Genomic DNA, 8,412 nt, shown 5'->3' with positions numbered 1-8,412 from the left:
TGCAGATTTCCCATGAGCCTCTAGTATCCACCGCAGGCCCTCACCTCCAAACTGTAGAGTGGCATTCCGTGGCTCTGTATGGGGACTATCAGATATCACGGGTAATTTAGTTTGCTCAGGAGCATATTGGGAGGTTATTTATCTGTGTTCTCTAAAAACTGAAGGTTGGAGTAGATCTTGCTGATTATATTACCCCACTGAGAGACAGAAATAATCCTGAAGGTGGCAAGTTAAATCTCTACTTCGTAATTTACTAAAACAAAACTAATACCCACAGAAATGTTTTCTCGGCCGTTTTATAGCAATTTTGCCATTAAGCTGTCTTTGATTGCAATTCATAACAATGAATAAGGCAAAGGGGAGAGAGTATCTTTAGCCTACCCAAGAAATGATTCTAAACAGGCACCATTTTCCCTATAAGCAAAAACACCAAGCATCCTTCCCAGAAGAACCGCAGACCACCGAAATAACAAGTGGAAATGACCAGGGCCATACTGCATAAACAGAGTGGGACATCCTTCCACCCTAAAGAAAGCCACCGAGTCCCCCTCCACTGTGGCTGAGCCATGAACGTCCACATCCTTTCTTTCTCATCTCCATACCCACCCAAACCCTCTAATATTTAAGTTCTTTTTTAAAATTATGTGTAATGTATGTATGTGTCTGCACATAAGTTCATGTACATGAATACAGTGCCTACAGAGCCAAGAAGAGGGCATCAGATTCCTAAGACTGCAGTCACAGGCGTGGAGTTACAGATTTGTAAGCTGCCTAATATGGATGCTAGGAACTGAACTCCAGTCCCCTGCAAGAGGGATACTCTTGCTGGGCGGCAGTGGTGCACACCTTTAATCCCAGCACTCATGAGGCAGAGCCAGGCGGATCTCTGTGAGTTCGAGGCCAGCCTGGTCTACAGAGTGAGACCCAGGACAGGCACCAAAACTACACAGAGACGGCAGTGGTGCACACCTTTAATCCCAGCACTCATGAGGCAGAGCCAGGCGGATCTCTGTGAGTTCGAGGCCAGCCTGGTCTACAGAGTGAGACCCAGGACAGGCACCAAAACTACACAGAGAGACTCTGTCTCAAAAAACCAAAAAAAAAGAAAGAAAGAAAAAGAATGATACTCTTATTTTATTTTATTATTTTATATTACCTCAATCAATCCCAGTCTAATACCATGTGGCCAAAATATAAATAATAAATAAACAACAGGATAAAGAAAGAGAGGGCTGGAGAGATGGCTCAGTGGCAGAAAGTCCTCCAGAGAACTCTAGTTGGGCTCCCAGTGCCCACATGAGGGGGATGGCACTGCCTGTAATTCCAGCCCCAAGGGCTTAGACACTCTTGTCAGAACTCACTGGGCACCTGAACTCACATGTGCACATCCCCACACGGACACCAACACTTGCTTTTTTTAAGGCAGAGAGAACCCTGTCCAGCCACCACCATGGTTCCTGCCTCAAGCTACTCGAGTGAGCTTACAAAGGAATTAGCACTCCACAGATGGAGGGAGGCTACACCAGAACCCAGATCCTGACAGGGCTGAGACTCAGAAAAGCATGTGCAGCTGCTGGCCAGCCAAGATAGAGGCCAGTCCTCCAGGGAATTTCAGAAGTCTGTGAAAACCAAAATGGTCCCTAGGGCCCCAGACCTTCCAAATCTCAGTCCGAGGAGACAGCTTTATGCATCATTATTAAATTGCTGAGAAAAGGTAGAAACCAGGAGAATATTAACCATAAATCAGGCAAATGAGCTGAGGCCTGGTTAACAATGAGGCCACTTGGACACAGGCCAGCAGTACCTAAGTCTCAGCAACATTTAGCTCAGAGGATGAGGGCAGGAGACAGGGAAGGCAAGGCCTGAGTCCCCAGCTCCGGCTCCTCTCAGACCACCTCAAGCCCTCAACTTTGACCTTGATGGTGGAGTAGGCACATACCAACCAGCCTTCACGGAAGCTAAGTGTAGTGTGGCCAGTGGCCCAATAGCTGCATGTTCTGACACCCCAGCCAGGCAGGGCCAGTAGGGCCAGGCAGAGGGCCAGGCAGGGAAGGGGCCAGGACAGAATTCCTGTATCCATCTAACACATGGAGGGAAGTTCTGAGAGGTCCCATGAACTAACCAAGAAGGAGTGGTCAGGAAGGCCCAACCTCCTGTCTCAGTCCTCACTCAGGAGGCAGAGCCTTCTTCCGTGTAAGCTGGGCACCTCTGAGGGCATCATGGCAGTTCCCTCTCTTACTTACCTTATGGTAAGGTAGGACATGGACCACTCCCCAAAGCATCCTCTGTATCTGCCAAAGGCCCCACCCCACTCATCCTTCTGAGATGAAAGACCAGACTAGACAGGAGGGGACCCCAAGCTTTCTTCTAGATGCCCAGGGAATCAGGAAAGGATAAAACAGACCTCAGGGACAAGCACTCACGGACCAGGAAGGACATGCATTTACTGAATAAAACTGTCCCTGTAGGAAGGTGCCAGGCCCAGACAGAGCGATTAGGTTTTAACTTCAGTAATCAGGAGCATTTAGGCCTAGAAATGTCAGCGTGGAGCAAGCAAAGCTTGGGCCTGAGCTGCCTGCTCAGATGAGGCCACTCTACTGGCCTTGGATAATTGTGTCCTCAGCTCAGGCCCAGACTCTCTTCCCCACTTCGGAAGCCATTTTCCTAGCCCTCAGACAGTCTTGTCAAAAGCATGTCATGGCATGTGCATGTCCACATTCACACACATGCATCACACAGACACACACATACACATACTACCATCATCATCATAAATACTTTTAAAATAGAATATATTCAACACCAATAAACAAGTTCCCACGGCAGTAATCATATCGGCTCTTATTTCCCAAGCGCTAGGGTGGATTGGTTTGCTCTTTTTTTTTTAAGATTTATTTATTTATGTGTATGGGTGTTTGGCCTTTGTGTATGTCTGTACACCACATGAGTGTCTGTGGAGATCAGAACAGCACACCAGATGCCCTGGAACTGGAGTCACAGACAGTTGTGAGCTGCCACGTGGGTGCTGGGAATCAAACTCTTAACTGCTGAACCGTCTCTCCAGCCCTGGAACTAGCTTGTTTTTAAATTATTCGCTCTTGCCCTCACTCTCTCTCTTAAAGATTGGTTTATTTCTATGCATGGGTGTTTTGCCTGCATGTGCACCTGTGCCCCGAATGCACCCAGCACTAGCTTTTTGACAGGGCTGGTCTCAGGATGTTACAGTCGTTAACTCGCTAAAACCTTTGATTCCATTTACACAGGAGGCACAGGGGTTTAAATGATGTGTCTAGTGCCACACAGCAAGTAAAGAGGGAGACACAGAACAGCTCCCCCTGCCAGGCTCGAGGCTCATGCTTATAATCCCAGCTACTCAGGAGGCTGGGGCAAAAAAGTGGCAAATTCAAAGCCTGTCTGGGCTACAGGGTGAGTTCAAGGCCAGCCTGGGCTATTCACTGAGACTCTGTCTCAAAAAAAAAAAAAAAAAAAAAAAAAAAAAAAAAAAAAAAAAAAAAAAAAAACAAGCAACCAAAAAGATTGCAGCCTTACAGGTGAGTGACTCAGGCAGGGTCCGATCCAGACCCAGCCTCTTCCTCATGGTGCAAGGAGCTGGCCTCACCAAAAGTAATAAAAAGAACTTTTTTTCCCTCTTTTCTTTTTTGGCTGTGCTAGGGATGGAACCCATGGTGTCACACATGCTGGGCAAGCATTCTGCCACTGCTCCAAAGGGACTGAATGCCAATGCCCGCTTTAGCCGCACAAAAGAACAGCCAGCACCTTAGTGCTTCCCAGAAGGCTGCAGGGTGCCGGTGCAGGGCTCCCCCTGCCGTCTGATGCCTCCTAGTTTACCCTTTGCAGGTAGACTTGGTTACCACCTACAGCTCAAAACTGGGAAGCTTAGGGCTGCAGAAGTCATGCCAGACTCCAGGGCTGGGTCCCAGGGACTGTCTAACGGCATGTCCAGTCAGTGTGCTCTCTGCTTGGGAACCCAGTCACTACCCTACTCTGGACAAGCCCACCCAGAGGGACCAAATTGGAACTTCCAGACCCCCTGAGGAAAGTTGGACCTGTCTCTAGCCCTGGTTGGCAAGGAGCCAAATGGACTGTGCTAAGGTCACTGGACCCAAAGAGAAACCCCAGAACGTTGCTCAATCTCTCCAGAGCCTGGCTCTGAAGACCTGTTAGGTTTCTGCTCTCCCTGTGCATTGGGGCTGCCCACTTCATGAATGCAAGAAGGATGGCCAGAACCCTAACCCGTGTTCCTTAAAAAGCAATGCCTCTCCTCACCTGCCCCCTCCTGCCTTCACTGGGTCTTGCTGTGTGTACCTCTCTCTGCCAGCAGGGGAAAACGGGACTGGCCAAGGGATAGGAGAGCCCATGTAACCAGAGGACGAGAAGGGGGCTCAGAAGAGCTGATGGGACCACCCAGACTCACCACGTGGCCCACTCTCACAGCTCCCCTCCTCACAACCCACACCTGCCTCCAGGAAGGAGACCTTTGGAACCTGAGGCAGGACATCTACGTCTCCCCACCAGACTCCTACTCCTGCCCCATTACCCTGTGGACAGCCATCTGAATAGCTTGTCTTTGTCCCTGTAGGGTTCTCTCCATGTGGCCAGACAATGCTGAACTTCATGTGGACCCTGGCTAATCTCCAAGTAACCCCAGGAAGTTTGGACAACCATCTTCAGCTTCATTTTACATGGGAGGAAACTGAGGCACAGAACCCAGATGCTTTGCCCAGAATCTCAAATCATTCCATGCTTCATCACATTTCTGTAGCCTCCCTTCCCTGTAACCAGCCCCTGGCTTGAGCAGGCTTCCACAGGCAGCCACACTAAGCCTTTTTTACCACATCCCCCTGTGCCCAGAGCTTCTCAGCAAACCCCATGTCCCTAGCTGTGGCTGTCTGTCTGTCCAGCGAAGCACCAATAAACCCACCCTCAGCCCCTTCCAGAACCCTAGCAGAGCGGCAGTGTTGGGCTCCCCAAATGCTGTTTACTAGTAAATCCCTAAGAATTTATAATCAAGTTGATGGGGCCTAACTGATGGGCCCAGGACAAAAGGGAGCCAATTACCCAACACTCTCTGCTGTGATCTTAAAACAGATGTTAAGAGTGTGCAAAATTATGGCTTGTGCTTGGGAACTGCAGATACAATTCCAACCTTGCCTTTTATGGCCACTCATAAATGTTAAGTGCAGGGAGATCTACATCAGAAACTCTGCTGTTGCCATTTTGTGCTCGTTCCTCAAGCCAATGCTGCATTTCAGGGTTGGTGTCCTGGTAATTATCCACTGCGCCAGTGACATGCAGAAAAACACCACATTCTCAGTCCCTGGTTCAAGGTGCCACAGAGGACAGGCCACCCAGGCTCATGTTTGACGACCTCAGTCCTGGGATAGAGGGAAAAGGGGTCACCAGCTAGTTACTGCCCTTACACTTTATCCTTCACGGGACACACACCAAGAGATCCAGCCTTCCAGAACCCAAATTAAGGCCAGGTATCACAACACTGGGCAAGCTGAGGCAGAAAGGAGTCAGGAGTTCAAGGACGTCCTTGGCTATATGAGACTTTGTAGTAATAAAATATAAAGGCTAGAAAGGTGAGTCCACCTGCAAAGGGCTTGCTGTGCAGGTATGAAGACATGAGTTCAGATTCCCAGAACCCACATAAAAGCTGGACATAGTAGCTGGACCATCTGTCCTCCCACAACTCCTGTGGCAAGGTGGGAATGGTGACCAGAAAATTCTCGGAAGCCTGAGGGCCAGGTGGGCTGGAGTAAGCAGCAGTAATGAGACTCTGTCTCAAACAGGGCCGAGTATGTGTGGAGGCCAGAGGGCAACCTCAGGGGTCCTGCCTCACTCAGGAGGCCACCTACTTGTTTTTGAGACAGAATCTTTCATTGACATGGACCTCACCGGTTCAGCTAGGATGGCTGTCCATCGAGCCCCAAGGATCAGCTTGTCTCCACCTCCTCAGCACTGGGATTACCAGCCTACACCACTAAGACAGGCTGTTTTTTAAATGGATGCTGGATGGGGATTGAACTCGGGTCCTCATGATTACGTGACAAGCTCTTTACGGCCTAAGCCGTCTCCCAGCTGGATGTGACTTTTATGCCTGTAAATCGCAGGCCCTTGCCAGTGTCGTACTGGGATGATCTCTGCCCTGAACTTTTCCCCATCTCACGGGACTGCTTATGGCTCCCAGCATGCCTGGGGTCAAGCTGCCCCCAAGCCTCTCTTTCCATGGTGCATCTTTACTTCTCCACTCCAGCCTCATCTGACTAGGCCACATCATCGCATCGCGCCCTGACTGATGACTGTTAATTATCCACTTATTTACAGGCCCTGCTCGACAGAGAGCTGCATAATGGCAGCTGTGGACCCTGTGGTATCCCTGTTGCCAGGCCAGTGAAGAGCACTGTTTATCAGACTGACAAACCAGCACATGATTCAGCCTCCCGATTTGTGACAACCCCCAAGTCCCCCTGATGGTTGCCATGGCATTTGGGCCAGAGCCTCCTCTGCTCCCTGTCAATGTCCTGTCCTGTGCCCGCGGCACATGGTGAGTGGGGTGCCACCACACAGCCCTGCCAGATTGTCAGGAGCCGTTTATTTTGTAAACTCAAATTAACGGGAAGCAATTTCATTAATAGACAGAGCGGCTTGATGAGTTAGTTTCAATTTAGAGCTCCCTTCTAAAGCATCTGTAAAAGCCGCATGGAGCAGGCCGAAGGGCTGGATCTGAGTTAATGGAAACTGTGCCACGTGACTGGCTGATCCAAGTGCACTGCCTGAACAGTAAGGACCCCTCATGCCATACAGCCACCCTCCAGTTTGAGGGAGGGATGGCTTCCTATGCACCTGACGCAGGACGTGAGACTACAGATTCAATTAGAAAGGATACTGGGGCGGGGGGGGGGGGGGGGGGGGGGGGGGACTGGAGGAGAGATGGTTCCGCAGTTAAGAGCACTGACTGCTCTTCCAGAGACCCAGGGTTCAATTCCCAGCACCCACGTGGCAGCTCACGACTGTCTGTAACTCCAAGATCTGACACCCTCACACAGACCTACATGCAGGCAAAACACCAATGTACATAAAATAAGAATAAATAAATTATCAAAAAAAAAAGAAAAAGAAAGGATGCTGGGGCAGCAGATGTAGTTCAGTTGGTAGACTGCTGATGTAGCAATGAAGAAGCCCTGGGTTCACTGCTCAGCACAACATAAACTGGGCACAGTCATGCACAGCTATGATCCCAGCACTTGGGAGGTAGAGGCAGATGGAGCTAAAGTTCAAGGTCATCTTCTAGTGAATCTGAGTTCAACTTGGAGGTCAGCCTGGGCTACATGAAACCCAGTCTCACATAACGAAATGGCTGGAGTGTAGGTCAGTTGATGACGTGTCCAGCTAGCATGCCTGAAGACCTGGGAGAGAGAGAGTCACGTGTCACGGAAGGGACAGCAAGTAAGCAGCTCTAGCTCAGACCCAGAGGCTAGCAGCCACGCCTCCCAGGGGGGAGGGTCCTGCAGTTGCTGAGCAACACCGCTCCTCTCGGGGCCTACCCTGGCTTCTGAGAGACAGGAAGGAAGGTTCTCCTTCAGCTGTGGAAGCTCAGGACCACCTTGAATCTGCCGAAACAGAGGAGCTTTTCAGGCTGGTTCCAGGAAACATGAATGTCTCTGCCAGCGTCTGTCTACCCTGATGGCTGTCTACCCCAGTGTCCAGGTGTCTGTCCGTCTACCCCAGTGTCTGTCTGTCTAGCCCAGGGGCCCTCCAGTGTCTACCTCAAGCCAGAGTCAGCACAATAGTCCTCTTCTATACTCCGTGATACGGCACTTTGGGTGGCCCACAGGTGTGTATTAGTGACTTGTCTCATTGCTGTGACAATGTAGCTGAGAAAAGCACCTTAAGGAAGGAAGGGTTGACTCGGGCTCCCAGTTTGAGCGTGCAGTCGTCATGGTAGGGAAGCTGGCTGGGTGGTGAGAGAAACTAGCTGTGGCGGCAGCAGCTTGAAGAAGCAGCTAGTCACTTCACAGCTGTGGTCAGAAAGTCAAGATGAATGCTGGTGCTCAGCGCTCGCGCGCTCTCTCTCTCTCTCTTAGTGTGTGTGTGTGTGTGTGTGTGTGTGTGTGTGTGTGTGTGTGTGTGTGCTGGGGTTGCCTGTGGTGAGGCATGCACATGTGGAAGCCATAGGTCAACTTTGGGTATCATTTGTTCTTTGAGGAGGGCTCTTCACCTTGATTTTCAATACAAGTTCTCTCTCTGCCCAGGGCTTGGCAACTGGGCCTGGCTGCTGGCCGACACACCCCAGGGACCTGCTGTCTCTGCCTCCACAGCACTTGGGTACAGGTGCTCACCACCACACCTGACTTCATATGGCTCAGAGGATTGGACTTGGCTTCT

The sequence above is a fragment of the Peromyscus californicus genome, unplaced genomic scaffold, assembly GCF_007827085.1.
Source record: "Peromyscus californicus insignis strain IS unplaced genomic scaffold, ASM782708v3 Scaffold_3__1_contigs__length_106647218, whole genome shotgun sequence".
NCBI lineage: Eukaryota > Metazoa > Chordata > Mammalia > Rodentia > Cricetidae > Peromyscus > Peromyscus californicus.
This window is presented reverse-complemented; position numbering follows the sequence as displayed.